The sequence below is a fragment of the Dermochelys coriacea genome, chromosome 2 (assembly GCF_009764565.3).
Source record: "Dermochelys coriacea isolate rDerCor1 chromosome 2, rDerCor1.pri.v4, whole genome shotgun sequence".
In the NCBI taxonomy this organism is placed as follows: domain Eukaryota; kingdom Metazoa; phylum Chordata; order Testudines; family Dermochelyidae; genus Dermochelys; species Dermochelys coriacea.
Window position 1 is genome coordinate 105,731,190 of NC_050069.1, and position 14,613 is coordinate 105,745,802.

Here is a 14,613-nt window from a genome sequence, read left to right on the forward strand (position 1 = left end):
CAAAGATAAGCCTAATGTGGCCCAAAACAAACTCCTTATCTTCCCTTTCCACTATTCCTTCCTCTACTACCATTGAAACACCACCATGCTCTCCATCACTTAAGTCTGTAAATGTGGGCCATTTTTTAACTTTTCCCTATCCCCATCCCCATATCTAAGCCATGTCCAAATTTTGCTGCCACTTTTTCTTCAATACTTCTAAAATCCATCATCCTTTTATCCCTGGAGTGAGAGCTCTCATCCAAGCTCTCAAATCTTGTTTTGTTTTGTTTTGTTTTTTTTAATAACTTCCTCCTCTCTGGCCCCCATGACACCCACTTTGCCTCCCACCCTCGTCCATATAGAACATTGCTTCTAAAATGGTCTGTTTGACCTGTCATTTTGATCTGCTCCCCTTACCCCCTTTGAATCCCACTAATAGATTCTCCTTCTCCACACTCCATTTAAGAGTCATGTTATCACTTTCAAAGACATCTAACTCTGGATAATTAGAAAGTGGCACCCTTGTCTCTTTCTGCATCATGGTCTATTCAACCAATGATGCTAGCCTCATCCACCCATTTATTGGCTTCTCACACCTCCCATTTATTCTTTCAGACTACCTTTTCTGCATTCAGTTCCCTCCCAGAACTAATCCCCAAGGCCTCTGCCCTTTCTTCATTCAAATCCCTCTGAAGAGTCCTCATGCCCTCAGGAAAACTTGCTGATAAAGTCAACCTTGAGGAGTAGGTTTGGGATCATTTACATTTCTATGTCTGTATTTATTGAACATAACAATCATATATGCTTCCCTATATATACCCCTTCCATCCACCCTATGTGCGTTTGTGAGGAGATGGTGACTTCTTTTCTGTTTGGGAAGTGCCTAGCATATCGCGGGAGCAACTGTAAATAAACAGTGGGTTACAGCACATCTCGCATTTTAATTCTGGAAAGCTGTTCAAAACCTGATTAGGGTAACTAATGGAAAGTGAGTTTGGAACTTTCATCCCATTCTCACATATCCATTTGATAAAACCATTCACTTGAAGAAGATCCTCAATGCTGGCACAAAAGAGGCCCAGGACCTGGATGATTGCTGCAGGTCAGGATTGAGCAGTATGCATGAGGCAGGACTATGTGGAAAAGTTTGCACTGCTCTTGCCCATACTGTGTCTGGCTCAAGTTAATGATGTCAGTGCTTAGGAAAACTAAGGAGTTATTGGGGCAGGGACCATCTTTCTGTTCTGTTGATACAGCACCTAGCACAACAGGGCCTTGATCTCCTCTGTGCTACAGTAATATAAATAATACCATTTATATTAATTTTCAAACATTTATTTGGGAGCAGAGGGAAGAAGCCTGCAAATTCATACTCTAGATGAGAAAAATATTTCATCAAAGTTAGCACTATTTTGAGTATGTTGTTTTTAGGATGACCATGGAAATAATTCCAATATATTTCCCAGCTCTGAGACGCCACTTCTACCCCAGTGTGGTTTAAACCATGCATGCTGCATTAAAAGAGCTGTGGGACTGTAGCTTCACTGTTTCTAGCATGTTTTGTTTTGGTTTTGGTCTTTTTGTGGTAGAAAGTAGTTGTTTCACAGCATGTTTTTAATTGGAAATGTTCATTTAAGTATTTCAGAGCAGTGCAGTGAAGTGTTCTTCAAAAGAAAGATAATTTAATTTTCTCTGTTCTGGAAGCTCTTCATCCCTGTCTGTGTGAAACTTCTTTATTTACCATGCCTCATTAGGCTTTGCACATAGCTCTGATTAAACAAACCCAGTGTTTCAGTGAGTAGTTAAACAGCTGCTGTGATCAACCTAGAGGTAGCTGCATCTCAGTGTTGAATTAAGTGATCCCTTAATATATGTAGTTTGTAAAGTAACCTGGGATCCTTTAGGAAGAAAGATATACTCTGAAAGGGTGTGATATTATTTTGGAGCCTCTGAGTTCAGATATTTACATTATTTTAAAGTACACAACATACACAAAACATGTACATCTTAGAATCTAGATGAGTTGCACACACAGCATAAGCTACCCACAACCAATGGATGTGGATAAGCTACCCACAATCAATTGCATGTTCCCCATTTACACTAGCAAATAATTTGGCCCACAAATGTAATTTTTTTACTGGCAATTTCTGTCACAGAAACATGCAAAATTGTATTTGACCGTTTTACTAACTTAATCATCAGAGTTTGGCTGAAACTCCAGGGCAACAGTGACTGCTAAATAATATTTCAGTAGAACCTCAGAGTTATGAACACCAGAGTTGCAAACTGACTAGGCGACCGCACACCACATTTGGAACCGGAAGTACACAATCCGGCAGCAGCAGAGATGGGGGGAGGGGGTTAAAAAAACAAATACTGTACCCTGTTAAATGTAAACTACTAAAAAAAAAAAGAGAAAGTTTAAAAAAGATTAGAGAAGGTAAGGACACTGTTTCTGTGCTTGTTTCATTTAAATTAAGATGGTTAAAAGCAGCATTTTTCCTTCTGCATAGTAAAGTTTCAAAACTGTATTAAGTCAAGGTTCGGTTGTAAATTTCTGAAAGAAAAAAACACGTTTTGTTCAGAATTACGAACAACCTCCATACCTGAGGTGTTCGTAACTCTGAAGTTCTACTGTAGTCTTCTTGACAATATTTAGAATAATTGTTTGAAAATAAGTGCAATATGTTGAAAGCTTTGTCCAGGAATCTTCATCATCTGAGGAATATTTCTTGGAGATGACTTAGCTGTGGGGAGCCTTAATGTTTTATTCAATCACTGGTTGTCCATTCACATTTTGTTAATAAGAGAATCCGCTCTATTGCATATATATTGCTATCCTGTTTTAATACAATTCACAGGCCAACACAACACATACTTTATATTAAGAGATAAATGTCATAGACTTCTTTTTTTGGTGAATCAGGTAATACCAATGGATGGGCTCTCCATTTCTCAATCCATGGAAATTCAAGACACAGAATACAACCTATTTGAATTTCTCACAGCCTAATCAGACTTTTGATGTTAAAATCATGGAATCCCAGCTATAATATATACCTGCTGTAGTCTTATTGCCGAATTCTCTATTAGCAGCTTACACTGCGAGGCGTATTCTTACAGAAGAAACTACAAAATGATTGAAATCATAAAGTCGATGAATAGAAGTTATTTGTGTTCTGTGGCAGGAGAATAGGGCCACAAATGTGGATTGATCAATCAATACACCTATATTTTGTGCAAGCTGCGACCACAGTCATAGATAAGTGCCTTAACACGCCAAAGGTGTGTGTATATTGCCTGATGAATACACACTCAAATTACTCTTCTTGGATTGTGCCAGTGTAAATGAAAGCAGAATTTGGCCCTTTGTCTTTAAGAACATGTGGAGCCAAGATAGTATCCTACTGGCTAAAGAAGTGAGGGGTCTTAATAGTATAAGTTAGTCCTTCAGAAGTCAATTATTATTTATATGTTAGAATTAAAGTCCAAATCCAGATGAGATAGTAGTATTCCTAAAATAATATTGGCATCTTCCATGGGAGGGTCTCAAAATGCTTTTATGTTTGTTAATTAACACAACACCCCATATGGCAGTGAAGTATTATAACCCATTTTACAGGAATCTGAGGCACAGATTGGTTAAATGTAGAGCACGTTTGAAATCTGAAAACCTTTTGAAAAAACTTCAACCAGGTCTAGTTAAGTAACTTATCCAAGGCATAACATGTCTATGGCAGAGCTAGGAACGGAAACCAGATCACCCAGTTTCCAGCCCCAGTCCCTTAATCTCACAATCATCTTCTCTCAACAATATTTTGCACTTCTGTTTGGGGTTTTTTGGTCAAAATACCCCCCTTTTGAATTCATTTCTACAGCCAGGGACAAGAAGCAGATAACTGCTGCAAGTATCGGAAGGCAGCAGAATTTTTGTGAATCACAAAATGAGTAAGAAGGCTGAATTCAGACTTTCATTCTCATACTTCTATCCTCCTCCACCTCCAAAAAAAAAAAAAATAGAAGCAATCAGAGTTAGACTTATGGCCTGTCTGATTATGATAAGTCCTACTGGGGACATACAACTTTCTAGAACACTAGTGTCTCTGCTTCTTTCATTGAGTTTTCAGGCCTTACTCTGTGCTGCAGCTTTCTATGCAGAATGCTAATAGACTAAGATGTCTCAAATACAAATATTTTATTGTCTTTGAAAAGGGATCTTGGCAAATCAGTTAATATGAAACCAGAAATTAAATGTTAAAAATATATTAATTTTCATGGCAACAGAACAGTAAACCCAATATGAATATTCTGAATGTGCTTCTGTATTGCACAATATTTATAGCGCTCCAAATATTTACAGAGATAAAGCCTGTGAACATAGTGCCTAATTTTCTGTCTTCAAATGATGTAGTAGTTTAAATAGGCTTCATTTGGGGGGAAAATTGATAATGGGGGGGGAAATATATTTATTTTCTATACACAACCGTTTTCTAACCATCAGTGGTCTAAGAGTAGTAGCCGTGTTAGTCTGTATTCGCAAAAAGAAAAGGAGTACTTGTGGCACCTTAGAGACTAACAAATTTATTAGAGCATAAGCTTTCGTGAGCTACAGCTCACTTCATCGGATGCATTTAGTGGTCTAATATCTTATTGTTCTCTATAATCATCATAACTAGTCTGCATAGAACAATGCTGTGCCAAGTACCTCTGCATCTTTGTTCACCCCGTGTGTAATAAAACCACACCTAATGCCTTAATCCTGTAATGTGTCCCATGGGCAGACGGTTGCATTCACACGAAAGAGGTTGTAGGGTCAGAGCTTGAAATGTGATCAGTGGACTAATATTGGTTGTGTCCAAGCAGTGAGTGGTAGCTCGTGTTGGGGCAGTCTGTGATAGATGCGCTGAAATCCTGGCCACCTTAAAGTCAATTTCAATGGCAACGCTGTTCTGCTTAACACTGGGGTTTAGACCTATCCTCAAAATCAGGGGACTGTAAAAATGGCTTAAAGTTACCTGCTGAGATGTGTGCATCTTAGGTGGGAGGGTATCAGAGTCTGGGCCCCAGCCTGAGCAGGAACCTCTATGCTGCTATTTTTAGCCCTGTGGTGCAAGTCTTAGTTATTTGACCTGGGCTCTGAGACTCACTGCTATAGCTTTTTCTGCAGTGTAGATGTACCCCTAGGCTCATCTGGGTCAGTTTGTGCACTGTGCATTTGTGTCAGATATGTACATTCTTAATATAAAAACTGCACACGTAGCACCAGAGGTGGATTAAGATTTATTGAGGCCCTGGGCACAAGGAACATGTGGGCCCTCCACAACCTGGGTCCTCAGGGGTGCCAGAACTGGGAGGTCAGGGGGACCGTGTCCACCCACTTTTTAACATGGGTGTAGTAGCCTTGGGCAGGTGTGGAGCAGTAGTGGCATGGATGTAGTTTGGGGAACCTGGGGGCATTGCCCCCCCCCAAAACTGAAAGCTTTCAGGCAAGAGGTGGCAGGAGGGGCGTGATTGCTGCCTTGGGCACAAAGCCCAGGCAGCAGCGGGGCCAGCCTCTCATTGGCAGCAGGAGGAAGCTGGTGCGGGTAGCCTGGCAGCAGCGGGACCCTGCAGGGGCAGCCTGGCAGCAGGAGCCGGGGCAGCCACTGAGCGAGCCTGGTGGAGTTTGGCGGTCGCTGAGACCAGGCCAGGAGCAGTGAGAGCTGGGCCGGAGGAGGCCCTGCCTGGCTCCTCGCTGCCTGTGACCTTCTCAGGGCCCCTGCCGCCTCCCAGCTGGGGCAGGGCCTCTGCTCCCTGCAGAGCGTGTCTGCAGGTGCCAGGGAGGGGGGCAGGAGGCCAGACCAGAGCTGGGAGGAACAAGACCACAGTTGTGGGGCTCATGGCCCCCCACTTCCACCCAGGTTCCGGTGTTCCTGTGGGGTCCCCCAAATTGGCCAGGACCCTATGGCACAGGCCCAGTGTGTTAATCCACCACTGTGTGACATGACTAACAGCATGTTTGCAACTATAAGTGTGCATGTGGTATCTGCCTATACAAATATCATAAATCACTACTGCACTGCTCAGCTACAGTCTTTTAGTAGTCACAAATATAACTTGCAAAAAGAAAAGGAGGACTTGTGGCACCTCAGAGACTAACAAATTTATTTGAGCATAAGCTTTCGTGAGCTACAGCTCATTTCATCGGATGCATTGGATGCTGTAGCTCACAAAGCTTATGCTCAGATAAATTTGTTAGTCTCTAAGGTGCCACAAGTCCTCCTTTTCTTTTTGCGAATACAGACTAACACGGCTGCTACTCTGAAATATAACTTGCTAATTAGAAGGTGCATATAAGTGCAGAAAAGCAACAGTGTGAGTGGATGATCACAGTCAAACGATTTATAGTTGAGTTTCCAGGTAGGAAGGTGTAATGGCAGATAAAATGGAAAGGGAAGAATCTCTCTGTATGGGAATTTTTTTGGCCAGGACACCTAAATGTGGGGCTTGAGCCAAATCTTTTTTACACCAATGTAACTCTGTTGACTTCAGTGGAGTAACTTCTGATTTATACTGATAAAAATCAAGCTCATGGTATTTAAGTTGGAGACAGTTTTTTTTTGTTTTTTTTCTCCTGAAACTTTCACAGTCCTTCCCTACATTGTACCAATGAGTTTATTTAACTATAATTTGGAAGTCTCTCATGCTTCAGTTTCTAACTGCTATGGATCCTGCCAGATAAAAACACAGACAGCCTGCTGGGATATAAAAGCCACCAAAGGTCACATATGGTATATGTGCAGCAGGACAAGCTATCCAGGGGAAAAGTCATCATGGTGCATAGGGGCCAGCTGCAACCTACCAAGGAATCATGGAGCTGCTCATGAGAAGAGTTAATTTAAATGAGCTACCTGGTTCTAGTGCACCCCAGTTCCGTCTCAGGGGGGCCTGGTTCTTTGCTTTCTACACCCCTGATGAGGAAGGCTGTGCAGCTTTGGAAAACTACTACAACTGTAGGACTGGAGTAACCCCCCTTGCTGGGTTGGGGTGGGACGAGGTGTGATGGGGAGGGAAGGAGAGAAACCAGTCAGATTGCTGATGCATCTAGAGACAGGGGAGGACTTCTCCTCAGTCTCACTGTGGAAAATCTCTCCCCTTCTTCCCTGATTCCTTTTGTTGTCAGATCACTAGGATAGTAACCTTAAGTACTGTCTCTGGGGGCAAAGTGCTCAAAATGGCCACCCCTTTACATCTGTAAACTATCAAATGAAGACTCTCCCTGAATTAGGGCATCATTCCCTGGAGGCTAATAACTTTGGAAAGAGTGCAAGCTGGGGTGGTTGCATTGTACAGCTGCTTCTGTGGGGGGAAGTCCCTCCTAGAAACAGGGAGCAGCTTCGGTGGCTGTTTAGCCAGGAGATTCATGGATGTGCTGCAAGCCAGCAGCCACGAAGGCTGTTTTCCTCTGGATGGAGACCTAAACGCCTAGTGAGCCAGTCATTGAGTGCACAGCATCTCTATTACATTACAAATAATAATTCCTCATAGCATATTTGCAGCTGGAAGTTTTATATGGATCTTTATTCATCATGATGTGAACAGCTGCTCTTTTGCTACACTGTCTAAGCAAAGTCCAAATGGCAGCACAGGAAAGTGGCACATAAAACACACTCCAGCTGTTTTCCGTTCACTCTCCTCCTCCTTCTGCTCCCTTCCCCTGGCACCCTTCACCCTTAGCCCATGCTTGTTTCTCTGGGGATGGGAGCCAGCTTATTTTTATTTGTGGACCAACTCTAATATTTGGACTCGTGAATAATACATCTGGATTTTAAAACAAAATTCAAATGAACCCAGAAAAAATTGGTTTAGTATTTCAAAAAATTCTTGCAAACAGAACAAAACCTCTAGGTATTTTTATTACATTTTGACTTGAGGGTGGGTGAAGAGATAATGTTTGTATTATGACACAAAAGGATGACATGAAATCATTCTTAGTTAAATATGCAAGCAAGTAGTTAAGTAAAAACCAGCCTAAGTTGTCATGTTCAGAGGACAACTTCAGATCTGCAAGAGCAGATTTTATTTTACTCTCAAATCTTCCTGCTTTGCTCTTTTAAGCTAGACACTCCTCTTCTTTTGGCTTGCACATTCATTAAAGAATGCATTGTATAACAGAATTGATATTTGTCCAAGGGTTAGCACCTCTACTTTTTCCAAAAGAGCCATGGCCTTGTCAATGATGACAAATGGTCAAGAACTTTGTTTTATGTTGAATTTAATGTTGCAATACTAGAAAGAAGCAGAGTCTGGCTCCCAAGAATCATCAACACCGTATCCTACAGGAATTAGGTGTTCTGTGAGTTCTTCCCTTGAAGTGCCAACCCTCATTTAACTTTACTTAAGTGATGAGCTATCCCAGCACAAGGCAGATGGCTCTGGGCAAAGGGAAGTAAAAGGAATATATGACATCTTAATGGTATAGCACTAATTTAAACACCATACACATGTAGAAGTACAGTAATGTTAAAGGTTGAAGGATGCAGCTGCAAAAGGACAGAAATTCAATGAGAATCTTCAGGGATTGCACTCAAGCCTCCAACCTGGGATCCTACTGAATTCTATGGAGCTGTCACTCAGTGGGCAGGTAGCAGATCTCCTGGAGTGCTTTTTTGACATTTGGAATTGGCAAAATAATGGCATGAGTTTCTTTCAGCTGGACACTTCGCTACACTTATCCATGCTCTTGCCACCTTGGGTTTGGATTACTCTACATGAGCCTACACTTAAAGACCATTTGCTAGTGCAGACTGCAGCTACCCGCCTATTCAGTGATATTTCCCAGAGGGATCACACGACACCTGAGCTTCTCATCTGCACTGGTTACTAGTTGATTTTTCAGGTGAATTTTAAGATATGGTTTTTGATCTATGGAGTCTAAAATATATTTGGTTCTATCTTACAGACCATCTCTCTTGACCAATGTACCAGTACTTGTGATTAGCAGCAGAGGTATCATTTTCTAAGGGGCCAGGGGGTCAGTGCAAGCCTCTCCCCACCCCATGCCCCCCGATGTTGGTTTATCCTCCCAACTTTTCATAGGTCTATATGCTCCATTATGTCTTCTATCCCCCGCCCCCCACCAGCAATAGTTTGTGGGATATAACATATACTAAACCAGTTGGTTTATATACTAACCAATATACAGTGTTCTGCATGTTGACACAACTTTGCCCTCCCCACTACCCCGAATTATTTCTGAAATGATGCCTCTGATTAGCAGATGTAATTAAGGTAACAGGCCCATGGTTTAAATAGGAGAAGGCTAGTGGCTTGGCGGCTGGAATTCCCTCCTCCTTTCCATCCCCTACTGATGCTGCAGAGCCCTCGGGGCACCCTTTAAGGCTCATCTGTTCCCCCAGCTTTCCCTGGGAGTGGAGCAAGGTTATGCAGTGGCTGGATGAAGAAAAGCTTATGTTGATAGGTATGGTGGTTGTTTAATAGTGCTTTTTGAGGCAGTCCTAGTAACTGGCTTTCTATGCAGAGGGAAATATTGTGCAGTCTAGAGCTCTGAAGAGGCACGCTTGAGACATTGAAATAGTTTTTCACATATGGGGAAACTGAAGCATGGCTCTGCAGTGACATACCCAAGGTCACAAAGGACATCTGTGGTAGAGACAAGAAAAGATTCCCGTGTCTTCTGACCCCTGTGTCTGTTCCTGTTTATCACATGACAGTCATTGCCCACAAGAGCAAAACCCCCTCTTCCCAATTAAAGACCTAAAGGGATCAGGCTCTATATTACTCTTAGGTGTGAACTACATTTAATTTGTTTTCGTAAAATTCAGACTGATGATCCTATATTGATTTGACGCTAAGTGTTCAGTACTAAAATTGCATATGCAGCTAGTTTACTGTGTAAACAGATTGATCCTAAAATTCTCTTTTATATTGAAGAATTTGAAATGTTTGTGTCAAGCGGAATATTAAGGAACTTTTAAAAACCTGGCTATTTGTTGGTTTTTAATCATTTGTCATGTGCAGATACTTTAAAGAGGTCCTACTGGCTGAATAGGGTTGCAGTACATCAATACTGTACATAGCTCACAGTTCTGAGACTTAAATACATATGCAGCATTTACTTTATAGATCTTAGGTAAACAAGGGAATTAAAATCTTTTTGTGAACATCTGGCTGCAAACAAGCTTACCTAGAATATCTTTTCCCCCATATACTTGGTGGCCAAAAAACCCTTCCTAAATCAAGGTATTTTTATTGATTATCTTCCTTAAGAGCCAGATTATGACACCCAAATAGCACTTTACTCCTAGCAAGGTACTGTTCGTGAAGCTAATAAACGCATGTATTAAGAAGTTTCTATGTAGAATAGAGCAGTCACCATTGCCTTTAGTTATTCTTTCAGTCAAGTATATACATTTTCTAATTCATTCTGACAGACTCTTCTTCTCTCGTGTCTTTTGAGAATGGGATTATTCTTTCAGATAGCTTTAGGAAGTCTATTTGTTAGAACAGGTTTTCTAAGTATTTTGACATACTTTAACACGCCAAAGGCATAAAGAGATTGGAAGGAAACACGCAAAGTATTTGAACTGCCTTTCTCAAAATAAACATTACAGTTTATAATAGAAATTTACTTCCCAATCTTGAAAATAGCCGCTTTTGCTGGAATTATGTATGACATACTTGGATAGGATAATGTCCACAAATCACTGCATTCTACAAAATATAACCGTCTATGGTAAGATTTTCAAGGGGATTGCTAAATGTTCACATTAAAATAAGCTGTTGGCAAATCCTACTTGTAATTTTCAAATACCATCATACTCCTCCCAACTCTGTAGTTTTGCTAATTTAATTTTACAAATAAGAGATGGACCCAAGGTGCAGAGTTTGGATCCTGATCTGAACTTCCCAAAGATCCAGTTTGCTCATTTTTTGAGGCTTGACTTGGTCCCATCTTCTCCATCGCAAACACTACCTTTTGATTAAAAGTTTACTCTCTAAGTAAATCTTGCGGGTAGAGGGGGGTTGTTTAGTATTGTTTTGTGGTGGTGGTTTCCCTGTGCTTCTCTGGCTGTTACAGCAATATCTATTTGCTCTTAGAACACTTCAGGGACTGGATGTGCCAGTATTAACAATTTAATTCTGCATGCAGCACGTACTATTGGAGAAAAGTTGGTTTTGGGGGTTTTTTTTTGTTTGTTTGGGTTTTTTGACGCTGTCAAGATGAATAGCAGTTTATAAGTGAAAATCAAGATATCTCAGTGGGAGAAGGTGTTGTGAAAGAAGTGACTTCAGGGTTTAGGAATTCCATAGAAACCTTACTTTAGGCAACATTAGCATGATTATCAGAGCAAAGAAATTTGCCAGCCAGTGTATCCTGTTTCTCACTGTTGCACAAAATTACATATGGTGACATGGGGCTTAATTCTGATCACAATCACATTAGTGTAAATTAGGAGTGACTTCACTGATTTCAGTGCAGTTAGATTAGTGTAAAACTAGGGTACATGAGATCAGAACAAAGTTCAGAATCTCTATTACCACGTGAAATCAAATATCAATTGATGCTATTTGATATAATATCTCTCAAAATTGAGAAGCTCAGATTAGTCAGTGATAAGTCAATATGACAATAGAAGATAGATGACCTATTTTCACTCCAAAACCAAAATGAAGATCTTTATCTGTGCGCTTAAGCTTTGTCTGCATCTTTTAGTCTATATTAAAACATGGTCTTGGAGAACATACTGCTCTGAATCTTCAAATTTACTCAGCAAGGGGGAAAAAAATCCCCCACCAAAACTACTTTGGGTCTGATTCTCATTTGCAGTAAAGTCTGTTTACAGTGCTCCAGCAGGGGCCTTAGTATAAATTAAAATCAGGCCCTTTAAGTACAGACATACTCATGCCAGATAAAATGTGATCTATAAGAGAGCAACATTTTTATTATGAATAATGTAGCTGAGAGCAACCTTGTTGCCAATGTTCAGCCACTGGGATATTAAGAGAGGAGCTTCTGCTTTGGGACTGTGTTACAGAGGGGAAAAGATAAAAATAGGGTGTCTGACGCATGCATCCCATGCTGCAAGCCAGGATACAGAAATCTTTATAACCAAATACAGTATTCCAGAACATGCATGGAAAATATGCACGTGTGTGAGAGTATAAAATTTTTTCCTAACCAATAGGAATGCTCATTCCCCTTTCCCCTCCCCCCACCCCCCACATTGCCTTCCTCTTTTACAGGCAACTTGTACATATTTCTTTTACCTGCTTACAATTGTAAAAGTCCAGTGACTCTATTCCAGCTGTGCCCACCCTCCGGTCCTTGTCACACTGCTCAATGTGACAACGTTTAAATATTTAGAGAGTGCGGCAGGATATTCTTTCTTGTGACTAGTTCAGAGAGAGCAAAAGCTAGTCCATTCTCTAGACATCTGCTAGCTGCCAAAAATTCATCAAAAGCCCAAGTCTGTCTGTCACAGCTATTGATAGTGGTTGCCTGATCTAAAATTAGGCATGCACCATACGTGTCCTTTTTAAATGTTAATCATTGCATTACATTTTGTTGCTTCTGTTGGCATAGGGGATTATGTGACATAATGCAAAAGTAAATAATATGATGCAATGGATAAAACTTAACGGGGAACACTTATTTGAGATCAGGTGCCTCCTACTGCGTGGCTAGATCCTGCAGCACTTACCCAAACAAAACTTCCATTGCAGTAGATAACATGAAGTCAATGGAAACTTTGTCAGAGTAAGGACTGCAGGGTCAGCTCTGTACTGATTAGTTTAGTGAGCAACGTATCAGAATTATTTATTTATATTGTTTCACTGAGTAGGCAGTTAAGCATCTAATGCTTTGTTGGGGCTTGAATATCCATGTTCATTGAGTACCATAAATAATATCTTTTTCAGATTGAGAATTAAATAGATAACAGGGAATAGGTCTTCAAAGCCAGCCAAGTAGTTCATTGCTAATTGAGGTTGTTAGGCAAAGAGCTGCAGTCTTGCCCAGGCATATAGAAATCATGAGCTGAGCTTCCCCAAAATCAGGATTGGCTTAAAATTCACGAGTCTTAAAAAGTAAATAAATTTGGGAACTTTTTATTTGGTTTTTGGTTTTTGAACCTTTCAGGGTCACATTTTCCTACAAGCAGAAAGGTTATAAACTCGGTTTTCTTTTTGAAATGAAAGATGAGATTCTCACATATTAACTTGACCCTATGAACTGGGGCTGTAAGAAAAACACCAAATATCCTGAGGTGAGAGTCATGATAAAATTGTGAGAGTTGGCAATACTAGTCAGCTTTGATTTAAAACCAAACAGTCTTTTATAATAGCAGAGCCTGATCTGAGTCTACCATTTCTTCTTCAGTCCTTTTGTCCTGATTCAGCAAAACATATAGGGCCTTAAGTGCATGCTTAGTGTACTACTTTTGCTGAGTCAGGGCTTTGACAGTTCTTCACTCAGTCTATTTTAACTAAAAACTCTCACTCCTTAATATATCTCCTTGTATGTTTATTTTAATTTTTCATTGTCCGTAAAGAGTGAGTGGAGTTAGAAAAGAGAATCTTTAAAGGTAGCATTGTGGAGTTATATATTTAATCTCTTTCAGTGACTTCCAAATCAAATTTGTTCAGATTACAAGTAAAAATATGTATCTTGCCAACCCTGTATATTCCATCTGGCACCTAAAGATCCAGCTGTATTCTTTCTGCCTCTTACATCATCATCAGTTCTGCCTCTTACATCAGTGCTAAAGTTCTATGATTGGAAATGTTGAGGCATGAGGCAAAATAGATTTCAGGTCACTATGCAATAGCTGTATTGAGTCTACTGTGGTAACAGTAGTAAACAGCTATGACTCTAAGGCAAGCAGGGGCGGATCCACATTGAGGTGCCGGTTCCACAGGGTCACAGCTTGTACTATAATTGCCCTTTAACTTCTTCAGACTGGATATTGAGACATTAGGAATTAAAGGTGAAACATCCCATTTTCATATACAGTATAAATATATATACTTACAACAAATACTTTTTGTCTCTATAGGGAGAGTCAAGGGTTTTGTGTGCGATACTATTTTATGCATTAAAATTGGACTGTGTATAATATTAAAGAAGACTTTAGTAACTATATGCAAGATTAACAGCAAGAGTCAGATTCCTAAAATAGGTTTCAGAGTAGCAGCCGTGTTAGTCTGTATTCGCAAAAAGAAAAGGAGTACTTGTGGCACCTTAGAGACTAACAAATTTATTAGAGCATAAGCTTTCGTGAGCTACAGCTCACTTCCGCATCCGATGAATTTTCTTTTCTTATTCCTAAAATAGAAAAAAAAACCCAAAGCTATTCTTTTTAAACCTAAAAAGACCATGAGGATAATAACGTTTTCTGAAGACCCTGCTAGTTTGATGGGCAAGTTACCACAAGTGATTTAGAAACATGGTAAATGTAGAATCAAACTAACAAGAAGAGGCTTAGAATTGCTACAGTACTGCGATATATAACATTTTTGCAGTTGTGCTTAAGATGGTGGCATAAACCCCTGCTGGAAAAGTATATCCTTTGTTAAAACTTTCCTCTGAGAGAGAGAACTTCTTACACTCATTCAGGTAGCAAATTA

At 40.3% G+C, this 14,613-nt stretch overlaps 1 protein-coding gene across 5 annotated transcripts in view; it reads left to right on the forward strand.

Moving 5' to 3' along the window:
- The window catches only part of NFATC1 (nuclear factor of activated T cells 1), a 148,640-nt gene that overhangs the window by 42,503 nt on the left and 91,524 nt on the right, over positions 1-14,613 (forward strand). The gene's annotated exons all lie outside the window — the stretch shown is intronic.